Consider the following 26,969-nt stretch of genomic DNA (forward strand, 5'->3'; position numbering starts at 1 on the left):
CCCTTTAATGAAGAATCCAAGTAGAGACTGAAATCGCCAAGGATTAGACACTATTGTTCCTTTAATCAGTATTATTAATTCTCTCATTGCTTCTTCAGAGGCTTGTGGTCAGTCTATAATCCCTATTTTAAATTGCATTTTGTGTTATTCTGTTTCGCTTCATTTCTTTTCATTTCTTTTGCTTGTTTCTCAATTTAACTTTCCCTCAGTCCTTCTATAAATTATAATCCTTGCATTTTATATAGCGCCTTATCATGTCGTCGAAACATCTCAAAGCGCTTCCTAGGAATTTTACTGTGAAGGCTAGTGACTGTCTATTTCGTAGGTGAACACCACAATCAATTTGCACACCATAAATGCTTCACAAACGACCAGGAATTGAATAGCCAATTTTATCTGGTGGATTGCTAGCCAGGACATCAGGCGAAACTCCCTTCCCTTTTTCAAAGCGTGTCACGGGATTTTTAATGTAGGCAGATGAGTCCACAGTTTAACATCTCATCTGAAGGACAGCACCCCTAACAATATAATGTCCTCCCAGCTCTGCCTTGGGGTGGCACCTCGCCTGAGCTCAGGGCCCAACATGAGACTTGAATGCACACCTTTTGACTCTACGATTCCAACTAAGCCAGGCTGACAGTTTTACAGTATGTTTCAGGACATTTAAGGGAATTGTAAATTAATTTGCCTGAAGATCAGCTCGAGGAGGGGTGGGTTAGTGTGGAAGTAGGTCCCCGGGTTGATTCTTGCAGTTTTTTTTATTACTATAAAGGATTAATTTCTCTGGCGTGTCGATTTTTGCCCCCATGTTTGTACTTGTTCTGGAATAGAGACTTAACACAAATTGTATTTTACGATCTTTTTTCCTTATTGTGGGGGAAAGTTAACTTATTCTTGCACAATGCTCATTTTATAGGCGCCGTGGGTCCTGCCTTTCAGTACCACCTAACTCAGCATGACCTCCCTTTCAACGAAGACAGCGATAAGGTGAGTTTGAACCTTCTGCAATTTTATTCTATTCGGTGGAATCATGCACGACCTGGTCCAGTAGCTTGCTTTTTGGTCATGGTTAAATATTATTTATTCTGTTTCTTATATTGCGGCACGTTATGTCATCGTTTCTCAAGGATAGTTTAAGCAGAGTTATAAGGTTTCTCTGGTGTGCCGTTGTACCTCCCCGTAGACTGCAGCTCGAGTAGAGCTGATTGTGTCTGAACCACAGTATTTCACGTGGTACTCCGAAATGGGGTCGGAGTGCAAGTGGCTGTAATGTAACACAAGACTAAAGCGCTAACATGCAAGTACTATAGTGCACTGTAGAAAGATCTGTGTTTTCTTTCTCGCCCATGCTGAACAAGGTTTTAAAAGAAGTCAACCTTTTGCATCTCAAATTGGCCACACTTGTGTTGATTTTAATGGGAAAGAGTTTGATGTGATGCGTCATAGGAGAGGGAGGATTGAAAGCCAAGGGGATGGTGTGCATCGCCTATTTCACAAATAAATTAAATGCAGCTCGGTCAATCTCTTCTAATTGATGGACGTTTTCCTTTTCCTCTCCAATATCTTCATCTCCCACCTCTTGAAAGAGATTAACTGGTACTGTTTTTACAGTAGCGGTTCAGGAGGCCCGAAACCTTGGCACAATAAAGAAGGAAGCCGGCAGTATTTTTTTGATCTCTAGAGTCTGCCTATAACAAATGGCGGTGATCCGATAAAGAAGTTTATGCTCAAACCCCTGGATGTCGTTGCAATACTTAAGCATCTGCACGGGTGCAGTACATTGCGGAACTCACTCGAGCCCGGCTCACTAATGTCTTATTATTGAGTTGGAGGCAACGAGAGATCTGACTTGAGAGTTGAGTTAGCTCAGCAGGGACCAGGATTCAACTCTGCACCTTCTCCTAACCCCAACCAGTACGTCAGCAGAGAGCTCGAAAAGTAATAACATTGCCCACAACATTTTTTTTTAATTTCACATTTATGCTTTGTAATGGTCAGAGGTAGCCTGCAAGTGATCAATATACTGCGAGAGCATAATGGTCATCAGCAGAGTACAGAATTATCCTGATCTATATCAAAGCACATTGCTGTTGATATACCGCTGTATATCCTTCACTTACCTTTGCAGGTAATGATATTTTGGCAGGTTATACTTGTGAAGAACCTTGTGGGTACCATCGGTTAGATCTATGATACCATTCAGACTCTTATTCTCTTAGGAGAGAGAATATTGGCATCACAGTGTTATTTTTAATATGAATTGTAAATACCATAATGTATAATTCACTAATTGTGCTCGTGGCTTCCGATTATAAATTCAAATATGACACCAGATGTTTTGATTTACATTGACTCTCTGCCATTTTGGATGGGTTAGAGCCTTCCCATTATCTGTTACTGAACTGAAAGGCGCAGCATGTGTCTAATCATACAACATACAATGTTATCATTGCCAATAAATACTTTCCCTATGACATTGCTGTTGCAAAATTCAGCAATGTGATTGGGACCTGCTTGATATTTAATACGTATGTCTTGTCCCTGATTAAAACTGTACTCTCTGGGATCCTACCCTTCGTGAGGGGTGCTATATAAATGCAAATTGTTGTTTACATCTTCATTGTTCAAATGGACCCATCATCCAAATAGCACAGAATTAAACCCAATCTACTGGTGGGTGAGATTTCCTCTGGAGATGCATGAAAGGATGTTATAGAGAAGAGCTATAATTTACATATACGACTCCTCGGTCAACTTTTGGATTAAACAGCACAGAGACATGATCTATAACTCACTCAGGCACTGATCATTGCTCACTTGTAAGTGTCACTTGTGAGTTATCAGGTCAGCTCATCGGTGGGATATAAATGTTATCTCGCTGCTGATATGTAACATGCACTTCCATCAGTTATTCCCAGTGTTGTACAAAATAAGCAGAATGTTTCAAGGAAAATGAAGAATGTAACCACATTCTTTGTTAAACAAATCTGGTCTACATGTGGGACTGAGATTGGAATTGATTTTTGTGCTCACACAACCGTTGCCAGCAAATTCAGTCCAGCTCCATATTTGTTCTGTGGACTTGTATCTGATTTGGGATAACTTCAGCTTTTCAATCAGTTATATGGAGCATTTGCTGAAAGAAAGCATTTGGTGCATTAAAAAAAAACAACAAAAACTTCCTTCCTCACGTGTCCAAGGACGTAAGAACTGCAAAACTCAGGCGACAAATATCAGGGGAAATTAAATCAGGCAGATTTTTAACCCTTTGTATGCGTACACGAGTGGATGGTGCTGAAGAGGGGAGACTTCTTTGTTTATTTTAGTTTGCATCGGTATCAATCCTCATTTTTTTTTAAGGAAGCAGATCGTGTTATTCCATGTTGATGCTACATGGCTTATAATGAAAGCATAACCGACGACTTGCATTTATATAGCGCCCTTCATGCCAAGGCAGCATCTCAAGTTCATTTTTTACCATGGTAAAATATACATTTTACACCAAAGGTGCTCTAGTCTTGAACATACCAATACTTTCAATACCAGAGATCAGGTCTGCATGCATGTATTTACATAAGAAGCAGCTGGATAATGTAATGGAAACCTTGCTGGATGAATATTCTGAAAAGATGAAATTGAATGAGCTGAAGAGTTTCTTCATCCAAACCTCTCTTGTGATTTGCTGTCTTTCTTAAATCATTCTTAAATGTTTTTTTCTCAGTTGAAATTATTTGAAATAGCTTTTCAGTACTGCGATGGGGAAACTTGATTTTATTCAAATTTGTAGTGTTTTACTGTCTGTGGCTGCTAACATGGACATTTGTACGTGTTCATTGTGTGTGCATTTTGTAACTGTGATAAAAGCTATATTTTAAGTATAATTCAATGGGAGGTACTGCAGTCGTCCTGCTGGATGATGTTGTCAAATTATTATGATTCCATCTATTGTGCAATTGTTCCAACTCCAGTATCTCGAACAACAAATGGCTTTCTAGTTTGTAAATGTAAAACTGCCTATTTATTTGTTGGAAAAGCTAAAATGACAGTACACACCTGGTTATTGCTGTAATTCATCAGCCTATTCTTCATACATCTATTTGAAATGCATGAGCTGCGTTAGAATGGTGGGTTGCAAGACAGCTGTGCAACTAAGAACTATGAATGTGTTGAGAGATGTTTGAGAAAATGCTCACTTTATTATATAATAATAATAATCGATGGCCCATGTAGTACAATGCTCCCTGTATTCCAGCTTCTTGCCTCGTCTCTTCAGGTGTCAACCTAACACTGGCTGGTTTAGGCTTAGTTAGTAGCACCCTTACCTCTCAGCCATAAGGTTGTGGGTTCAAGCCCCACGTCAGGACTCCAGTGCAGTGCTTGGGAGTGCCGTCCTTTAGATAAACTGAGGTCCAGGGCTCCAGCTGCTTGTTCAGGTGGATTTGAAAGACCTCACCGTACTATTTGAAATTTCTCTACTATTTGAAATTTCACTGGGAATTTCTCCCACTGTTGTGGCCGGTATACAATTGGCATTCAGTGTGGCTGTTTGTGGGACATCATGTGCAAATTGGCTACTGGATTTGCTTGGTCACTAAATTTCACAGTAAACTCCCTTGAAGTGCTTTGAAATGTCTCAATGATGTGATAAGGTGCTACATCAAATGCAAGCCGTTATTATTACATTTTCCTCCCCAAATATTCTATTGCTTTCTTAAATCCCTTAACTGATTTCTCATCTTTGGATAACATTTGGTGCTTACGGATAATCTGCTTAAATAAATCTTGTTCCGCGTCATAATGTGTATTGTATTGTATTTAATGCTGTCAGTCATTGATTCATGCATACACATTACTATTTCTCAAACCTTTATGAATTGATTCTCCATTTAAACAGAATTACATAACGTAGTGGAAAAGGTCTTCCTTTGAGTATTCTTTCTGCTTATAGATCGAATAAACTGGGATTTGAGTGGATATTAAGAGCAACCCCAGAAATAGGTTTTAGAAGAATTTTGTTTGAAAACCATTCCAATCGGTTAGTTAGTTATCAAAGACTATTGCTTACACCGAGATAGTGGCTTTGAAGTACCGTTGCATTTTTGAGAGATTCTCAAGCACATGCTTTTTTTTTAAAATTGCACTCCAATTTTCTCCATTCATGATAATCTTGTCATCTCCTTCACTAAACCAAACCCAAAATGGCCACGATTGTGAGTATTAATTCAACCTCTGCAGAAGGGGTGGAGGAGCATCAGACAAGTCTGATGTTGTCCTCATCCCAATTAATACTCATTGCTAATTTATATTGTTTCACCTACCATATATTTTAGTTTTCCCAAGTCATATGCGTTTATATTCCACCTGCTCCAAGACCTTTGCTCTGAAAGCAGTTGCTGTGAGATGTTCAAGAACCATCCTGAATCTGGCTTTTCTTCGCTCTGGGGGATGTTTGATTTCCACTCAATCTTGCCAGTGATGTAATTGCAATTCATTGTGAGAGGAAACTCTAATCTTATTGTGTCAAACTCCTTCACACTGTCTGAGGTGCCACTCATACATCCATTTAAGTGTAGCCGATGTCAGAATTGATCCACCAAACCCCCCAAATAACTCTACAAAAGAGATGTGATATTTACAAACTTCTGTAACCCAATAGGTTTTTTAAAGAAGTGTTAAAAATGAGTCTTAACGGACGCCTGCAAATGCTATTCTACTTGAATTATTTTTTAAGATAAATTGTGGGGTAGAATTGATAACACTCATTATTACTAACTGCCAATTAAACATTTTATAATTACATTTTGACAATTAAGGAGTTGTTTGATTCTATGTACTGTAGTCATGATGGAAACAATAACAAGTGATTGTTACTCCTTGTCTTTCTGCTAAATGATTCTGTGTACAAGATCATGTAAGAGTTCAATAAGGAATTAAAACCACACAAACCATGAAGGTCCCTAGTTAGATTTCCCCAGGACGTTTCATTTGGGTTTCTGCTCCTGATCTTCAGTGAGCTCCCCCCCCCCCCCCCCCCCACCACCCCCACCCCGCAAATGAAGGTTGCTGAATAGTTTGCCAGTACTAAACACAATTGAAAGTGGACCAGAGAATAGAAAATTAACAAGTTAATGTAAGTTGCTTGTCCAAATTAGCGTTAATATCGGTTTAAAACTTAATGAAGGTGCAGAGAGAAAGCTACCCGAGTTGGAGGGAGTGCGAGTGGAACCTGCAGAGACCTGTCTCTATCTCGCTAGGACTGGTTGAACTTGCTTTTGGTATGTGGAACATCTGTTCAAACTCAATGACCTCTTCATCTTGCGGTTAGATATATGCCTGTCATATTCAATAGTCATACCTGTTCTATTCCATTGGACCTTATTTTCAACTAAATGAAAAAGCCAACCATGAATTCTTTTTCGTAATACTCTGGAGGGTGGAGTTAATGATGAGGTTAATGATGCATGTATATTTTCTTAAAGAACGTGTTGGTGGGATGTGCAATTAGTCCTCATTGGGTTGTAGTGAATAAGGTCATTTCTCTAGATGGCCCATTACAATATGTTGGAAGTATATTGATCCAAATGTTGGAAAAATATTGTGTATCTCAGTAACATTTGTCCTCTTCTCTCACAAGTAAATGTAAATTGTTTTAACTATTATCTCGTCAAAATTCTGATGAATGTGCAAAATCAAATAGCTTGTGATACCTATTGGAATAAGTAGGTAAATATATTTCTGTCTACATGCTGATTATAAATCATTAAATGCAATCGGTCTGTTTATATACATTTAATAATAATAATCCTGGCATTTGATATAGCGCTTTTCACGTCTTCTAGACGTCCCAAAGCGCTTCACAGAATAGACTGTAAAGTGAATTGACTGTATATTTGTGGGCGAACGCGGCAGCCAATTGCGCACAGCAATGTCCCACAAACAATCATGGATTGAAAATGACCAATTTATTATTGTTTGGGGTTTTTGGAGGGATTATTATTAGGTGTGTGGAGTAAGGAAACTTGCCCAAGGTTTCGCCCTCTGCCTGGAATTGAACTCAGGTCTCTCGCTTGCAAAGCGAGTGCTCTAACCACTGAGCTACAGGACTTATATACATTTCCTGTCAGTTGTACGAGTTGCTTAGATCTTTGAATAATGAGGGCATTTCTATAGGACTCAACCTACTGTACTTCTTTCTCCATCCTTGCTTTAGTTATCTTCTTGTAGATGATCCTTGGATTGTCTTGAATGCAATACACATCAATATGACAGCAATAGCTGGCAAACATATCAGGCAGGGAGAGGGGCAAGCCAGCAAATTAAGAGATGTTAAAGGAATGATTAGGATTACAAAAATAATAATCCTTGCATTTGATATAATAATAATAAGAGTTGCAATTGGCTGGGCATGGCTACCTGTGTTGAAACACCGGATGGTATTTTGTATTTGGGGCATTGTGTAATTGGTTTAAAAAAAATCAAAACACAAAATTAAATTGTGTCTGTCTGGGATTCTGTATAATTGGCGAATGAAAGAACATAAAAAATGAAGAGAAGTAGGTAGTAACAGAAGCTAAGTATGGGTAAAGGCACATGAACAGCAAAATCAAATTATGATAAGGAAACAGCAAAGAATTTTATAAATTAGTTTTCAATACCGTGAAGTACAAATTGGTGCTAGTTTGTGAACTGAGTTAACTACTCTAATCTCAATGCACTTCCCTTCATGTTCTTCCTCTTCAAATGTTTATGCAGTTCCTTAAAATGTTGTCATGATCTCATCCTCAAAAAAACACTGTGACAAAGTGTTCATATTTTTAATAATGTTCTGACAGAACAGGAAGATGCCTCAGAAGGAAGGAATACAAAGTAAACTACAGAAGTACAATCTTATGTTTGAACATTTGCAAGCATGAGAGAAAATAGTAAGTTTTGCTCTTTGTGTATGTGTCTATTTGCTAATAGCAAGGAAGGGTGATTTACTGGAAGTGTTTGATCAGGAGTTGGGAGCACTTCATTTTCCCCCAAAAAGGATATAACTTGCTTTTGTATGTTTGTGCCCGTAGGCAGACTTTTCCTGCCAAAAATACTGGGGCCTGGGTTACAGCCTTTAAAGTGACTGTTAGGACGAGTCTCCTCCCTCTTTGACTGAATGAAGTTGCACGATCAGTCCGCAGGGAATGGCAAAATCTATATGCGCTGCATTTAAACCCAAGCTAAACTCATTTAAACTCAACTGCGTATGCTTGATCATGACATCTGGGCATTTTCCAAGGATCCTTCTTGTGTTGGGACGCTGCAGTAAAGGTTTCGGCCAATAGATGTCCTCACTGAACGAGATACACACCAGAGCTCCCACTAGAGGCAGTTAATGTATACTACGTGTTTCTGTTAGTTTCTATGGACAACATGGATATTTCCAGGTCCCACATCTTTGGATATTTCCACTTCCAGTGGGAGCTTCATTCTACACAGTATTGAGACTGAATTGACTTCTGATTCTCTTTAGCCTTATACGGTGGCAGTTGTATAAACTGAATTTGTCAGCGAAATCAATGATAAGCTATTAGGTTTTTGCTGGGTAGACTCCAGCAGTACTCCAACGCACACTCTGTGCTCCCCACGCCTTGGCTCTTGCTAACCTGCGCCCAATACTTTCTGGAATTACGTACGCCGGATGCGTCCCTCCAGGGAGAGCTGAGCACTCCATTCCAACAATCTGTCTCTTGGATTTCCATGTATAGTTTGGATACTCTTAAGCGTGGTGATGTGTTTCCACATGTGTCAGACACCCAGCTGACCCCCCAAAAATGTATTAACTGAACTGCAACATATTTAATAAGCATTTACCATGGAGCAAACTGTCCATAAGCCTAATGGAGACTATTGCTGCCAGGACTTAAGAGGAAATCTCTTTCATGAGTGGTGCCAGGATCATAAGGGAATCTTTTGCCACCACTGCAACAGAGACCAAAAAGGAATTCAGTACCATCACTGCCAATAGGCACTGAGAGAAATGTTTCCCACTCACTGGGGACCTACAATCTAATTGTAGGTAGAATAATCTACTGCTCAAATAGATTTTAAAATGATTTATGCTGTGGAGCTAGCTACGGTGATGACTTTCAGTTTGGATTATAAGAGTGAAGCCAGAATTGCTGTTTCAAGGTCAAAGTTGAAGCTAAAGACAATTTATGAAAAGAATACATTTTAGTACTTTAGGCCATATATGTAACTTTTTTTATGTACAAGTATTATTTTAATTTCTAATTATTAGTGGTATCTTGGATCTTTTGGTTCCACAACTTCAAAGTCCGAGCATCAGGAAATGTTTGTTACAAATATAATAATCAGATGAGAGATCAGAGACTTAAGATTTTATAAGGTAACAATAACAACTTGCACTTAAAGAGCACATTTCATGAAGGATAATTTCTTGCAGCACTTTGACTGACTGGGAGCCTGAGTAATTTTCTTTTTTGGGGGGGATGGGGGGGAGGTATCTAAAGATACAAAGAATGAGTTTTCAGAAGGGGTTTGAAAGCAGTATATCTTGCCTTTTCAGATTATTTCTCAGTTATCTTTTTTAAAAAAAATAGTAAATTATTATTTAAGAATGTGCAACTGCTGCATTCGCACAGTAGCGCAATAGATGATTGATCACTGATGGTGAAAAATCTCAATGAAGACCAGACTGCAGGCAATCCACAAATTCACATGCAAATTATTAAAACAAAACTTTGAGGAATAAACTTATTTTTATAATGCTTATAATGTAGAAACATCTTGAACTTTGCTTCAAAGCAAAGATTATTGTCACATGTAATGACTTCTTTTAGACAAATGTGCAGCCATTTTGCATACAGCCAAGTCCCATGGACAGGCATGAGATGAATGACCAATTAAACTGGAGGATCATTGTTCAGGCATCAGCTTTCTCTTTTCAATTAATGTGTGGGATACTTAACAATGGCTTATCTATAGGATAGCACCTCCAACAATGCAATAATCTAGAGAACTGACGAGAGGGCTGACGACTAACTTATATAAGTATAGTAACATGTTGAAACATCTTGGGGCTTTTCGCACAATAATTTGCAGCCAATGAGATAAACAACTAATATTTGTTGGGGAATTTGAGTGCTATAGTTAAATGTTGGAACAATTTCTATGTTGTGTTTCCAACCCCTGATGTGTTCTGTTGATAAATTGTAAACATTAACCTCTGTGAAGACGAAACTGGGAATTGTCACCTCGAAAAAGTAAATGCAGAAATGCATAACAAGATGTCAGGGTAGCAAAACAAGAGGGTTCAGGGTTGTGAAGGACAACTGAATTGGTGGTTTACTACTTGTATTTGATATAGCACCTTATAATGTTAGTGAGAAGTCTCAAAGCACTTCACAGGATATACTATAAAGTGGTGTGACTGCATATTTTGTGATGAACCTGCATTCAGGGGAGTTTATATGAGCACAGGTCTTTTTTTGTAAAATTGCAAAGGTGGAGCAAAACTACCACAAAATACAATCCATGCGTATGGTTTATTATTCAACTCAATAATTCAGGGTTCATGGGGTTTATTTGGTGGGGGAGCTGGAAGTGTGTGAGTCAGGATTGCTTCTCAGTGATGCCATTTAGTGGCACATTTCGAGATTGGGTGATCAAACCTGTGTCGTTACACAATTTATCTGCAATGATGCATTCTTTTCAGTGCCTTGAGGTGTCCTCACATCGATCCACTTTATACTGAAGCACTTTGGGAGATCTGATGCGGTGCTACATTGACGTGATAAGGTCCTGTGTAACTTATTGGCCGGAGCGCGCTCGCTCTGGCCTCTGCCCCGACCTCACACCCAATGCTCCCGAGTCCTGCAGCTCAGCGGTGAGAGCACTCGCCTCGCAAGCGAGAGGACCTGGGTTCGGTTCACCGTCCGGGCGAAACGCTGGGCAAGTTTCCTTACTCCCCGCGCCTCTGTTTACCCAACAGCAAGTAAAGGACCCGGTCGTTAGTCGATTGGCGGATCGCTTTTCCGGCGGTGGGGGAACAAATAACGCCTTTTTAAAACAATAATAATTTGGCGGCTCGGCCCCGCCCCGGCCCGGCCCGCGGGACGCCGCGGGGGCGCAACCGTCCGCCGCCGCCGCCCTTTGCCCCGGCAAAACCCGCGGCCCCCTTTCGCTCTCCGGTCGGCGCCCGTCGCGCGGAGGGCTTCGAGGCGGCTCGGCCGGCGTGAGGCGAGGGCGCCGGATGGGATGCAGGGAATTATTACTAATATTATTATCACTACTATTATAACTATTATCATCTGGGAACATTGCAAAGCAGTCTCTCTCTCTCTCTCTCTCTGTGTGTGTGTGTGTGTGTGTCCCCCCTCGTCCCTCTGTGGGCGAGTCCATCGCGCTCGCGGGGGTGGAGTGGGGGGGGGGGGAGAGAGAGAGAGAGTGAGTGTGAGAGAGAGAGAGAGAGAGGAAGAGAGGAACCGAGCGAGAGAGAGAGAGAGAGAGGGAGAGCGAGCGGTGGCGGTGGTGGCGGACGCCCGGGGCTCGAGCAGGAAGGATGTGGAGGGAGAGAAGCGGCCGCCGCGACCCGAGTCATTTATATTAACAATAGGTACGAAAACAACAGCGGGAGAGAGAGAGAGGGAGGGAGAGAAAGAAGGAAAGAAGGGAGTGAGAGGGAGGGAGGGAGGGGGAGCGTTCGCTTGTGATGGTGCGGGGGGTTTGCTTTGTGGCCGCGGTTTGCGGGATCGGGCGGTGCGGTGCGGGGCGGCGGGAGTCGGGGCTGAAGCGTTTTGGGTGTTGAACCCCCATGATGTCGGGTGGGGAGGGAGGGAGGGAGGGGGTGTGTGTGTGTGTGCGGTGGGGGTTGGGGGTGGGGGGGGGGAAATGGAGGCAACTTCCCTGCCCTCCTTCCTCCCCGTTTGTAGGCAATTTCCTGTCGCCTCCTTCCCCCCCTCCTCCCGCCCGCCCTCGAGAGTCTTTAAATATTAAAAAAAAATACCACACGGAGTACATGACACGACAACAACCAAAAAAAAATTGATAATAAATTAAGTTGCGTGAAGAGAGCCTCGGCGGTGGGGGGGGGGGGGGGGGGAGTATTGAGAGTCGGGGGACTCTCTGCTGTGGACTCTGCCCGTGTTTTTGTGTGTGTGTGTGTGTGTAGAGAGAGATAATAATATATAATATATAATATATATATATATATAAACAGACTGTGTCGCTCGCTGTGCTGTCATCCCCGGGTAGTGGTGGTGGTGGCGGCGGTCCTGTCGGGAGGTGGAGCGGCCGCACCGTCTGTTGAGAGGGAGGTTTTTTTTTAAAAAAAACCAGTAACGGTCGCGGTGTGGAACGTGGCTACTGGTGGCGCGAGGGGAGAGCGGCGGTTGGGCGGGAGGGGGGGGGTTGGGGCGCGCGCGAGGGGGGAGGGCCCTCCCCCCCCACCACCGGCCGTCCAGACTGAGAGACAAAAGACCGCGCTGAGGGGCGGCGCCGCGGCAGGAAGCCCCGCCCACCGGCCGGCGCCGATTGGCGAGCGCCCCGCGGTGTCCCCCGGATGTCCGTGACGTGACGCGGCGGCGGGTGGGAGTGACGTGACGTGACGGTCCGGGTGACGTCACGATTCCAGCCCCGCCTCCTCCTCCCCGCAGCCCCTCCCCCTCACACACACACACACTGTGTTCTTTCCGGTGAAGGTTGACAGAGGTTTATGCTGATGATCATCATCATCATTAATAATAATAATAATAATAATAAAGAACTGTGGACCTCCGAAGTGTTTTTGTGCATGTTCCAGAGTTAGGTTTTGCATCGGTTTTAAATGCATTTCTTTTCTCTTTCGCATCTGGGGTCCCTCATCAAGACCTTCCTTCCTTCCTTCCTTCCTTCACCTCTGCCCAATAGCTCACCTCTTTGCCCGATCTCACGCGCAACGTGTTAAGTCCTGTGGCTCTCGGCGGTCAGAGCACTCGCCTGGCGAGCGAGAAACCCGAGCTTGATCCCCGCCAGCCAGGACGAAACGCTGAGCGAGTTTCCTCACTCACTCCGCGAGCACCCCGTTTACCTTGCGGGAAGTAGGAACCCGGTTGTTAGTCGATGGTCAAATTGCTTTTCCGGGGGGCAATCATTCCTTAAAAAAAAAAGAATAGATTGGCCACTCGGTACGCGACTGTTTGTGGGGACGCTGCTGTGCGCAGTTGGCTGCTGTGTTTCGCCCACAAAATATACCGTCAATTCACTCTGCAGTATATTCTGTGAAGCACTTTGAGTTGTCTCAAAGACGCGATAAGGCGCTATGTCAAATGCAAGGATTATTATTATTGCGCTCCCTCTCTACGCCACCATCGATGATTGAACCTTCAGTTTGAACCTCTGGACCTCCCTCCCTCTGTCACTCTTGTCTCTTTTTGTCTCTTAAGTCCCGTCTCAAATCCTACACACACAGGTGCTACAAAAAAGGCACTAAGTGCAAGTATCGTTACTATTTATTCTCCATATAACTAATTCCCTCGCATTCTAACTTTGTTCCATCTCTGGATGCGTTGGTCTGTTCCACACATTCACATAAATCTCAACTGCTTGAGTTTAAATCAACATTCCTTGCTATCCAAAATCTGACCCTGGTGATGTGTGTCGATTCTTCAAACAGTACACTTAGTATGATATGAGGTTATATTGTACTAACTAATACATTTAGGCCTATGATAGGTATTCCCCATTATAAAATCACATTTCCCTTGGCCTCGCCAAAAATAGACCGCAAAAATAAGATTGTCTGCTAAAGTTTGGATTTTTAAAGGAGGGAAATGAGCAAGTGGTCTAATACAAAAAAATACTTCACCAAACATTTATTTTCAGTACTGTAGAATAAAGAGCTGAGTACCTCAGTACCTGAGTACAGCATATCCTCAGGCTGGATATTCTTGTTTGGGATATTTTTGACGTGTTTGAGATTGCAGCTGAAGATGTCTTTTGGTAAATTTTAGGATTCACATGAGGGCATCGTGCATGGGCTGATTCACAGGATGTCGTGCTAATGAAAAACTTCCCCTTTCGTTAATTTAGATGTAATATGAGTGGAGAATCGTGGGGGAAAAACTGAAGTACAGCAGGCAGCAAACAAGCGTGTTTTTTTAAAAATAAGGTGTTATTAGGGTACTGTCTTTATTGAACGGTGCCTGGTGAATTTCTTTTCCTGTATTTGTTAAACCGTGCAAACCATGTCAAAATGTGATTTTGCTTGAAACGCTGTAATGCTTCACTTTCATGTGATACAATTGCAGCAAAAAGTCGTGTAGTTTCATCACTTATGTTTCTCTCCAGCCTTAAAGAGCAGGTTTCTGTAATCATTGCTGCTTTGCCTCTGGGCTGAACTGTTGTGCCTACTTTTCAGATGTAAACTGATGGGATCACACAGACATAAAATAATAGAAGGAAGTTGGAGAAATTATGATTCTAATTGTTCGACATAGTGCAGCTGAGTTTTGCCCAGGAGGATGTCACCTGAATGTTGCTCTGTTGGGTTAACTAATTGATTGTGCCTTGTGAACATTATTATTCATAATCTTACATTTGATACAGTTCCTTTCACATCAAGAGGATGTCTCCGAGTGCTTCGTAGGGTTTACTGTAACGTGTAGTTGCTCTGTATTTTGCAGGCCAACAAAATTCTTTCGTCAGTTTATCTGTGCCAGGAAACTTGGAGTAGTAACTTCTTTTTTTTTTAAAAAAAAGGGTTGGGGATCCTTTGTTTACCTCGCAATAAGTAGAAACCAGGTTATTAGTCGATTGGCGTTATGATCCCTTTAAAATAATAATAATTTGATCAATCAATTCAGGATTGTTTGTGGGACACTGCTTTGCACAATTGGCTGCTGCGTTTTGCCCACAAAATATAGTCAATTCACTTTACAGTATATTCTGTGAGGCGCTTTGAGACGTCTCAAAGGAATGCTAAGGTGCTATATCAAATGCAAGATATTATTATTATAAATCCAGAGTACATCAATCAGCATCTGAAAGAGGAAAAGTAGGCTTTACGTTTCGGGTGAGACCCTTCATCAGAACCCAAAACGTTAACCTATTTTTCTATTTCAGATGCTGGTAGAAATGCTGGGAATACATAACAGGTAAGGTTTTATTTTACCCTTACAGCATTCAGTTTTTCCTTTCAATTCTAGTAACCTCTAACTCCAGTATTTAGAGCTCGGTATAACTGCATAGAAAAATCAGTATTCTTTGAAATCAATAATAATAATAATAATGCGGCAACAGGTTTGCAATGTATTTGAGTTTGTTTACATTTGTAGAAATGTTTTCATTGATGTACAATAATTAACTTAATAGATTTCAGAAAGGGCGATCATTTTAGTTCTTAACAGGTGCTACGTGTTCTGGCCAGGAATCTTACAAACGTTCATGTTGAGATTTTACATATGCTGAGTCTTGTATGTGATTGATTTCTTGTAGTGAAAATACTGTAAATCAGTCATTTGTTTAACTAGTGCACAAGTTATCAGTGCAAGTAAATATTATTTACTTGTCCTGTAGCTCAGTGGTTAGAGGATTATTAGAGCACTCGCTTTGCAAGCGAGAGACCTGGGTTCGATTCCCGGCAGGTCAGGGCGAAACCTTGGGCAAGTTTCCTTACTCCACACAGAGCCTAATAATAATCCCGCCAAAACAAAACAATAATAAATTGGTCATTTCAATCCACGACTGTTTGTGGGACACTGCTGTGCGCAATTGGCTGCCGCGTTTCGCCCGCAAATATACAGTCAATCTACTTCACAGTCTACTCTGTGAAGCGCTTTGAGACGTCGAGAAGATTTGAAAAGCGTTATATCAAATGCAAAGATTATTATTATTATTATTATTATTTACCAGTGTATAAAATTTAGATATTGTGTTTTAAATTCTTAGGAGCATTTTTGTTCTGTTTTTAGGTGATCAATGGGTCAAGGCTGGGTAGTTAGAGTTGAGGTACAGATCCGCCATGATCTTATAGAATGACAGAACAGGCTCAAGGGGCTGAATGGCCTACTCCTGTTTCTATATGTTTTATGTTTCTAACAATGAGGGACATATAGGAAAATAGACTCTGGAAAAAAAGTATAACCATTTTACACAGAGGTTGAGTGGTTTAGAATGAATATATAATGCACATGTATTTTTATATATGTATATATCTCAAATTGGAGCAAAAGCCCAGACCCGATTCATTTATATTCTTACCCGTTTTAAATATGCCGGTTAATTCGTACAATCCTCTGGTTAATTCGGACAAAATGCTGTGATGGACGCGCTGAATGTACTCATTTATATTTGATCAATCAAATTCCAAACCAAGGTGACTTTTTTCCTTTTAAGTTGCATAATGTGATAGTAATAATAATCCTTACATTTGGTATAGCACCGTTCACATCAGGAGGACGTCCCAAAGTGTTTTTATTTTGGTCAGCCGGGTTCTGACACATGCGGAAACCCAACATCACACGTAAGAATGTCCAAACCAAACTGAGAGCTCCACGCGTCCCACCTACACATGGAAATGATCCATTCTGTAAACCAAGTGATCTTACTCCGAAGTCTCAGACTCGATCTGCTTCTCATCATCTCTGCAGCTCAGAAAGCGTTGGTGTAGATGGCGAGCTAGGATTGTCCTGGAGACCTGTGAGTGAGTAAACATTGACTGCTCAGAGCTCATCTGTCGTTATTTTATTTTGTCAGCCCGGTGTCTTGACACGAGTAAACCCATCACCACGCTTCCCCCTTCAGCTCTCGCAACCGGCTTGAGTGCTGAGGTTTGTCGTGGTCAGCCGGGCGTCTGACACGTGTAGAAATCCATCACTATGCTTAACGGTTTCGGGCTGACCGTAAAGACCCCAGCCAGGACTGTAAAGTTCTTTGAAATGTTCCCCCGCTGTTAAAGGTGCTGTATTAATGTAACTTGTACTGTTCCGGTTAATGGCATATGGTTTAAAATTTAAACCTGGTTGAGCTTTGCCATATTTTTGGCTCCACAAACGATTGATCAAATTGATCTTCAGATCCCGAGGCTGAATCTTTTGTCGGCTTCTGGAGGTTTATTTTGAGGAGTTGATAGTTTTTTGGAGGTGAAACACTATCCTTTTCTGAAGTACGCTAGGAATTATTTTACAGCAAGTATCATAAATATCTAATATAAATAATATATAATATACATAAAAAGCATTGTATTCAGAAAGGTTTTATGTAATATTTGAGTATTTGGTTGCCTCAGATTTTATGTTTCCACTTTTATCAAATCAAAACAAAACTATGTTCACACCTAGAATTTGATTTTTTTTTCTCTCTCTCTTGGTCGCAACAACGAGGTTGAAAGGGTATTTATCTAAATACATGTTTACATTTACCATATTAAAATTGTCATGTGTAGCTGCACAGCATTCAATAGTCTAAGATCAGAAAAGCGTTCTGTTCTGAGTTACCACGCGTATCGAGTCAGGGAAAACAGAATACTATTGCCTTAACTAGAGAGATTAAGTATAGGGGTGGGTTTCGTCGTCAACTTTGCCACTTCACTGTTGAGCACCTTTTTGAGCCAAACACACGGATGTATTTTCGCTAAGTAAAAAAAAATCGCTGAGAAAAATTGTTGACATTGATAAAGTAGTTTGGGACTACACCCACTGGAGTGATTGAAAGAAACATATCAAACTGTAGATGTCATGGTCCTCACCATTTGGAACCATGTGTCCACAAGGATGGAGACAGTGCAGCCGACTCGCTTCATTAACTGACAATCCTCCTTTGTATTAAGGTTGGATGGACTTTGGTTATAATGGTTACAGAGGTGAAAATCCCAGATCAAACAGCCTCGTGCTCCCAAAGACCAAATATAAAATATATAATGAATCATATCAGAGCTTCTCAGGCAAGTTTACATTTTCAGCCCAGCGTAGTCAACCCAAGGCTGGAAGTGAAATGCAGAGGTATCAGTCATAAAGGGATTAATTATGAATATCGAACCCAAATAGATACCCTGTGTATCTGATGGTTCTGGATCAATGGTCAGTGTTTTTTTTTGGAACAGTAATGAAAAGCAGCAGTCAGTACCTGTTTGACTGGCATCGTTCCCTTCGATTGGTTTTTGTTTAACGTAAATTTGGAACATATTTCTAAACATGAAGGTTTCTTTGTGATCTTTGTAATCTTTTGAGTCAGCCAGTACCGTAACCTCATCCAGCTGCGCTCGAGCTTCAGAGACTCGAGTGTGCATTTTTAACTTCAATCGTAACCAATGTTACACAATATTTGGGTCCTGTTTACTGGTTAGGGGACATTGCCCACAGTTCAGGAAAGCATTTTTATAGAATTTGTTGGACTAACCTTGCCAGATTAATCTTGGCCCTCGATCTGAGAATGGTACAGAGCCTTTCACTGCAACTACCAGTTAGTTCCTTTTCCTTTAGGTGAACGCAGTAATCCTTGACATTTACCACTTGTCTGAAAGGTCTTAAGAGGTATTAATATGCAAATTAAAATCCGCTCTATTTCACTGGGTTGAAAAATAAAACCACCACCTTAAGCAAGTGATTGGTCCTCCAGTAGGGTTACCTATGTTTCTTGCTGCCTTCTAGGTCTGTGTGTGTAATATCAAATTTGGTGCGAATCATTGCTTCCACTTTGCCAAAGTGCATAAGGCATTGCCGTACTGTATCTGTGATAGAACATTTCAGGGATTAGATACGCAGTAAGTTATTCTGCGGTTTCATCTTTAGAACCCGTAGTTGAATTCCAAGCAATGGAATGAAGGCTTTTTCAGTCCCGTGGGCGATGGATTAGGGCAATCTCAACCCATTTCTTGTTTGCAGGTTTCAGAGCGCAACATTGCCCTTAGTTCAGCACAAATTAGCACAAAGAGCCCACAGGGTGGCTGGTGTGGGGAGCAGAGAAATCCACACTGGCACAGCAGCAATCTCTTTTCTGAGGTTGTGCTTACGGCACATTATTTGTGGGAAAGTGGAGTAACTGGTCCATGTATGTTCTGTCCTGGGAGTGCTTGATGCTGACATTGAATGCCTGAAGGGGGAAACTATTCCATTTGCTAGTTCACTGGTAGTTTTAACCCCGATGAAGACAAGAATCATCCAAAAAAAAACTTCCTGCATTAGCATTGTATGACCACTTTCATAAGCCTTCTTCCCTTGTATTTGAAATCAGTACCAGCCCTGTTTTCAATCTCATGAGGATGTGGAATGTCCTACCAAGAATAGTGTTTGATGCCGAATCCATAACAGCCTTTAAAAGGGCATTGGACAAGTATTTTTAAAAAAAGAGAAATATATATTAGAAAGTATGGGGAATGGGGCAGAGACATAGGAATAAAATCATAGCTTAAAAAGCCAGCACAGTGCTGGCCAAATGGCATCTTCTGGGTTGTAAATTTCCATGATTCATAGCAGCCACATTTTTTTATTTCTTTGTTCTCTTACCAAAACTCAGAGCCTCTAGTCTTTGAGGGGTCAACTTTGTGCTTATGGAAGAATAAGTTCAGTAAACAGCTCCTCTTAACTATTCCCTGTGAATTAAAGATTACATGAATTCTAATAGAAAATAAAAGAAGGTCTATGCACTATTCCTGTGTTTTGTGGCTCTTCCTCTGTGCTTGTACCATACCTTCTGGCATATTAACGTATGGTTTTACAAATTCCCGTGTCGTCTCGGCTGGACTAATAGTAATTTTACCCATGATGTTAAGGGGATCAATTCAAAATTTTATATTATATTGGAAGCCAGGCAAATGACATGCACACAAATGATGTCTCACCCCTCCAGGTCATGTTAGCAGAACATAAACAGTCATGGCATACACTCATAGTAATGCGATTAGGAAAAATAAACTATAGGCTACAACCCAGGCAGATTTTTTAATGCTTCATAGGCATCATCTGTGCAGAACTGTTCAGGGATATGGGATGCTCGTGCAGCTCGCTATCTCAATATTCACATCTGTCGGCGATTCTGAATTCATGCAGTTTTAGAACTCAGCATCTTAATGATAATAATAATCCTTGCATATGATATAGTGCCTTTCACGTCGTCGAGGCACCTCAAAGCACTTCACAGGATATGTAAAGTGGTTTTGACTGTATTTTCTGAGTGAAACTTAGAAAAATCTTCCACGTCTGACAGACTAATGCTTGAGGTCCCTATATAGGTGATCCACAGTTTGACTGAATAAATGTCAGCAGAAGCAGATTACATTTCATAGAATCATAGAATTATACGGCACAGAAGGAGGCCATTCGGCCCATCGTGTCTGTGCCGGCTCTTTGAAAAGATCTATCCAATTCAATCCCACTCCCCCGCGCTCTCCCCATAGCCCTGCAAACTTGCCTCCCAAAATTTGTCAGTTCTTGCGTTATCTTATTCAGTACAGTAATGGGCACTTTGCTCTCACAAGTCTTCTTTAAACTGTGTGTTGGCCTTTTTTCGCCTATAAAATACAGTCACTACAATTCGCAGTGAAATCCTGTGAAGCGCTTTGAAATAGCCATTGAACCTGAAAGGTGCCACAGCAGGTATTATTTGTACTTGCTCTGCTTTGCCCTCCTGACTTTCTTTTCCCCTATAGTTTTACATTTTTTAAATTTTATCATGTTTTCCGTGGGGCACTGGGTGTTATTCTAGGACTGGTGCACCTTCTTATTGCCAAACACAAGGGGAAATTTAGATCTTAATTGCCTGTGATTTGCTTTGGGATTTTACTGATTGAAGAAATGGACCCGAAGGTTAGTGCTGTTCGGATACTGTTGTATTGCATCCGATAAAACTATTCCTGTAATATTGTATTTTAGAGGATTGTGGATACCGCTAAACAGAATCAGAGAACTTTAATCAAATTGAGTGGTTTGGATAACATCATGGACTGTGAGAATTATGTTTGGTGGTTAATGAACATGAGATTGAAACCTTAGATTTGATTCCAAAGTGCCTTTTTTGTAATAAATATGAAAATCCTTTGAAATTAACCTTCAGCTTGTTGCACTACATAGTCTGTCAGTTATGGAGCTTTATTTTATATTTTGAAGGTGGTAGTGGCGGATGACTTCGTGCAAACGGTATGGAATTGTTTTTTATGGCGTATGGTTAAAAAAAAGTCATACATTTTGAAAGCTATTTTAAAGTATTTAAAACATTGTTTTCATCATATATATTTGGTAAGCTAGTGCAAGAGGATCAAATGCACACTATTGTCCAAAATGTGTTGCTCTAGTGCCTAACATGTAATATTATGTTTGCTTGGAATATCAAATCATGACTGCGAGGCGTTAACTTCACATTCTGGGCAGTGTGAGGCATTGAGTGTATCCTGGATCCAATAGATGCAGACACCAGGCTGCGGTGTTTGCCACTGCACAAATCAACTTGAATTCAAGATTGCATTCGTTGTCATATTTGCGATATTGTTCTGGGGGGAGACTTTTATGATTTTAGATTAAAGCATTGCTCTTTTTTTCTCACCTCTGGGATTTGAGCTGGAAACCAGACTGATCACATGAAAGTGAATATAGTTCGTTTAACTCAACGGACATCAAACTGTTCATAAACGGCACTGTTACAGTCCATTAGAGGCCTTGGCATAGAAAATGGAAGATTCACACTGATGTTCTTAAGAGAATTGGCATAAAGACACATTGGAGCAGTACACGGGCACTTATTTTAACAATCATACTAATTGAATTTGGAGAATATTATTAAGCAATATATAATATTTAGACATTATTTCAAAGTTATTCTGCATTGCAGTGTGGTAGGGCTGATTGTTGATTGGAAGGATGCTTCAAATAAATATGTATGATTGATTTCAGTAGTATTTCAGTAGGTAAAGGCACTGTCCAGTGTTAAACTGAACATATAAATTGATAAGGATTCAGGTGCATTCTAAGTCTCTGCCGAGTTAGCCGACCTTAACCAGGAAAGCATTACGGGCACTTTAATTACCCTCAGCACTAAAGCAATAACAATTTGCATTTCTGTAACTCTGCAACACTTTTCACGTGAAATAAATGAAACAAAATATCTAAAACCCGCTTTGCAAAATTAGATTCATGATACATTAAGGGAATGTTATATAGACAAACAAGGCAGCTAATCTACGCCAGCATTGCCCCACAAAAATTGATGAGATGTGTAACCAATTAATTAAAATTAGGCAGTGAATTTGGGTGAGGAGGCAAATAAGCCAAGATAACAGGGATAAACGTCATTTAGGTAAGAGTGGGATGGAAAAAGCAACTACGGTTTTGACTCCTGAGCTCAAAATCCCTCTGGTCTTAACCTGTAATATTGTTTTATTTTAATTAAGATTGTGCAGTCAGTTCTTCCGTTCAGTCCTAAATTAGAAGCTGATTATCCACAGTTCTTCAAAGAACTAGATTTCAAATAAGGCTGTCGTGTGTGTGCGTGTGTGCGTGTGCGTGTGACGCGCACATACACACTGGAATAGCTTACAGATACTCATCGTCTACACCTACTCTTGGGGGAGGTACTGCGGGACAGTCCGCGCATATAGATCCTTACCCAGTAACGTGTGTGCCTTCAGGAAGGGAGAGGGTGGATTTGGGTCCAGGGCGAGAGAGGAATTGTGTCCAGGAAAGGAATCGTGTCCGGCAGCGTGAGCGGAGTGGGGGGAGGGAGGCTCGTGTCCAGGAGGAGAGAGAGCAATAGGTTGCATCCAGGAAGAGAGAGAGAGAGAGAGGGAGAGGAATTGAGTCATTTATTATATGGCTCCGTGATTAATTTGTGCATTTTGAAAGTTCTGCACCTATTCAGTGTTTGGTTCATATGAAAAGCTCAAAAACTAGAACAAACATTAAAATCTCAGGTCCGTGACATAAATCTAAGATAACGAATTGCAAATATCAAATCATTGATTTTTTAAAAACAATATATTAATACATTACGCGGAGTGATTTTTAAAGTAGGGCAGTTAACTACTTTTAACAGATTTGCATGGCTCGTGTTTCAAAGACTGTAATTTAATATCACTTCACATTTATTATGTAAATGGTTGTGCATTGAATCTTTCTTCACTGGTTTTGTCTTGGGTACGGTCGGAAGATAACAGATTAATTTTCCCTTGATCTAATGGAAATTGCATTGAAGGAATTTAGTGTGTTAAGGTACATGTTTCATCCTGTCTTATTCTCTGTGTTTACCTATGGCTCAAAATGAAAATGTTAGGTTCCGTCTGTGCATTGCGTACAAATGATTTTTTTTTAGCAGAAATAGAACGTGTTAATTGTTGGGGATTGGGAATACAGTACACTGCGTTAAGATTTTACAGCGTGCAACATGTTTGTAGTCGATCTCTGCTTTGCATTTGATTGTGTGTTTTACATGCATCTGCTTCCTTTGAGATGTAAATACTGTAATATTTAAATTTTACTTTGACAGACTTTGATGCTGATTTTAATTCTTCGGTCCTTGCAAGCATCTCATCTTTTCTGGTTAGCATTACAAAAGAATGCGAGCCTTTTAATTGCTATCAAACATATCCCATGCTTGTATAGTTTACCGAATGCAAATATGGATTATTAAGCGTTTGTGGGGGAAAAAAAGGCTCAACCTCATTGCCAGCATGCGTTTGATTAGTTAGAGCAAATCAATTAAAGCAAATGCAGTTTTGATTTTTTTTTTAAAAAAAACTATTGTGCAAATGTACGTGTGATGAGTCTTGAAATTGAAACTTTGGATTATTGATTTTCGTACTGACGTTTGGGATTCTCTGCTCTGCATTATTAAAGTGGCTGCACATTCAGGTAATCAAAAGTCTGCAGATTAATCTTTGAATTTGTAAAGAATGAATGGAACCACAAACAGTAGGTAACCGAATCTGGTACTCCATAAAGCTACAAGCTTTGCAACTTCAGTCATTTATTGTTGCCGAGTTGCTGTCAGATTTACAGGTTAAAGCAACTGTAGTTTCCATTTATAATTTTTTTGGTTCCATTTATAATATTTACAATATTTGGTTGTCAATTACTAAATTGATATTTACCATAATAGCCCCTTGAAGATGAGACCAGCAGTAAATATTTGATTCTACGGTAAATGTTTAATATTTTGAGTATTAAAAGATTTCTTTGCATTGAATTGCTGTCTCCTTCACCCTATTTTATTCTGTAGGTCCCCAAAACAGAAACGTTTGCTTCACAGCTTCCTTCGTTGCTCAACAAAGATTTGGACAAGGAAAAGTCATTTACCCCAAGAGATTTATTTCTTCCACATAAACACAAGAATCACCCTTTTTTACCTACCTTTTCAACCTTTCTTTCTCAAACTACGTAACCTATTTTATTCTGGACTCTACCCAATCCTTTTAATCTCGAAGTGAAAACTCTCCCAATACCCGAAGACAACCGAGCAACATTCAATAACATGGGTCTACACTTCCCAACCCTGGAATTTAACTCTCGAATGACTTCACTGGCCACGCAGAAGCTATTATTTCTGCCTTGTGGAGTATTTGCTTATCTCGGTGTAATGTTTACAACCGGATAGTATTTTTTTTTGAGTTCATTGAAAAGCCATCATCAGCTTTTCCTCTGACTCTTTTCCAATATAGATCACTATATGTGGGCTGGGATTAGGACAGGGTCTATGCTACGTTTCCATTAGTGTGGGTTGGGAAGGGGAGAATGTTCCACATATCCATCACTGCATTGAGAGGAAGGGGTAGGATTTGAGGATATCCATCATTTTATGTGAGTGAGGGTCTGTATTGCATATCCATTACTGTTTATGGGAGGGCTGCAATTCTAAATTTGTGTTGCCTTTGAGGCTTATTTTTAGAAGACGTGTAAAGCGCTATATCAAATGCAAGGATTATTGTTATTATTATTTATTCTAAGCCTGTGTCCTCTTGTTAGTTACAAGGGATAAGTCAGGCTGCTGAAAAGCCTCTCAGCATTTTAAAGACCTGAATTGTATTCACCTCAATTTTCTTTCCTCTAATGAGGACCATTCTCGTAATTTAGAATCCCAAGTCCCATCTTTCTTTCTTTTTCTCTGAACTCTGTCCAACACACCGTTTGAAGGTAGAGTGATTCAGCACTGTATTCGGAACGTGGCTTCATCAGCAATCTATACGAGGTTTGGAATAATTTAATTCATCTTATTTAATTCAAATGCACTCAGTATGTATTTGACTATCACAATCCAAATCTGCCTCAGCTGCACTTTTGCTGTCGCTTTCCCCACCCCCAGAATCTACTATTATAAATAGAACTTCAGAGATCCTCTTGTTCATTGTACCAACAAACCCAAACCTGAAAAAGTGGCTTTGCTATGACTGTAATTCTATTATTGTATGGTTTATGTTTTGCTTCCTCCTCTCTGAGCATCTTTGCACTGTAATCCCTTTAACCTTTTCTGAAGCTTGAATTGAATACTGTGGATGAGAGAAATCAAACTCCTTACCATTGAACCACTAGCGAAGAAATCCCAACTACCGTTCGCGCATAAAGATGAAACAACGTGTGGAGAATGAGATGCCTGTTGCCAGAATAACCTGCCGTAATCTTCGGTGATTCTCACGTAATTTTGGCATTTTCTTGCAGACTCGTGGTTTGACTATTTGTATTGCTTTTGGTTGCTGGATGCATGGGGCATGTGGTCAGGAAGCTTTCCTGTCTTCCAATAAAATGGAAAAAAAATTTTTCGGTCTGCAGTTTTTGCATTACATCATTGAACTCGTAACAGAATTAAGTAAACTGTTCAGATTTCTGTGTGCATTAAATGCGGTACAGACAACAAGCCACACATGTGATCAGCGGTGGCTCTAAAGCAATCCTTGCATGAAAATAACAATAATATATTTAATATAATTGTAGGTTTGGGTTTATAAGCGAAATCTGATTTCATAAATATCATTGTATCATAAATGATGAGATTGTTATTCATGCTGGAGCCCTCTTTGACCTACTGGCCGTGTATTTTGTTTAAATTATTTTGATGCATTTCATCAAAAGGTTCTACGCAACACTTTTCTATTTGATCAGGCTTAAGTGTTCTTTTCTAAGGCAGTGCTACTTGGTGCGTGAGAGATAAATGAACTTTAGCTGGAAGAAGAAATGTAATTAGCTTGAATAAGGGGTTATTTATCAGCAAATGATATTGTAATTGTTTACAAGAAAAAAAGCTATCAGAAAGATTGATCACTATTTAATCAAGTCAGTTTTGTTCATAAGGTGCACACATGTTAGCTTGTGCATCTTGAAAACAGGATTGTAATTTCATTGCATCTTTAATAAATAAAGAGCGCCATATAATGTTAATAGAAATTCCAGGTTCAATTTAGTAATTGAAACGTATAAAACTCATTCAGACTATTCATTTACATTTGCATTGGCAAATGCGCTCATTCTTACCTAAAAGTGTCTTTAAAAAAATTTCTTCTCATCGCCCGCCATCGACAATCCAGTTTGTTTTAATCAAAATAACTTTCCTTTTAAAATAATGAAATGTAACTGCAATTTTTAAAATGTGCCTTTCGTGCAAGGGTAATTGTGCTCTTTGTCACTGGCTGTTAAAGCTGTACCAGAAACATGTCCAGGATTTTGTTTTCTGTGCTCAGGGACCTGTAAATCACAGCTGACTTTAAAGATTGCAGGAAACCGGGATTGTAAAATATCACTTTTCAAACATAAAGAGAGAAATAAAAGGCGATTGCACAATCTTAATACAGATAACTCTGTATTGCTACATCTCACATATAAGACCATAATGTTTTAATTGTTTTGTCGAATCCAAATGTTTTTATTCAATAACCTGCAATTAAAAATATTTGAAACTTTGTTTAATCTGTAAGAAAAATATTCTGATAAGGATTCTGTTCTTATAACTGGTTGTTTTTTGATTGAACACTGTAAATATACTGAAATTCTTTGAGCCCAGTCTCATATTTCTGCTGCAGAAAAAAC

The 26,969-nt window shown here is 40.2% G+C and overlaps 1 protein-coding gene across 6 annotated transcripts in view; it reads left to right on the forward strand.

Annotated features, from left to right (window-relative positions):
• Nucleotides 1–920: 920 nt before the first annotated feature.
• LOC103182148 (E3 ubiquitin-protein ligase RNF38) overlaps nucleotides 921–26,969 on the forward strand; it is a 96,115-nt gene continuing 70,066 nt past the window's right edge. For 2 of the 6 annotated variants that reach the window (XM_042336528.1, XM_042336536.1), the window contains exons 1-2: nucleotides 11,493–11,611; nucleotides 15,097–15,128. The gene's annotated coding sequence lies outside the window, so the exon portion shown is untranslated. Of the gene's footprint in view, nucleotides 988–11,492; nucleotides 11,612–15,096; nucleotides 15,129–26,969 lie in introns of those variants that run through there. The other 4 variants (XM_007899028.2, XM_007899029.2, XM_007899026.2 and 1 more) reach the window with 3 other exon arrangements.

The sequence above is a fragment of the Callorhinchus milii genome, unplaced genomic scaffold, assembly GCF_018977255.1.
Source record: "Callorhinchus milii isolate IMCB2004 unplaced genomic scaffold, IMCB_Cmil_1.0 Scaffold1, whole genome shotgun sequence".
In the NCBI taxonomy this organism is placed as follows: domain Eukaryota; kingdom Metazoa; phylum Chordata; class Chondrichthyes; order Chimaeriformes; family Callorhinchidae; genus Callorhinchus; species Callorhinchus milii.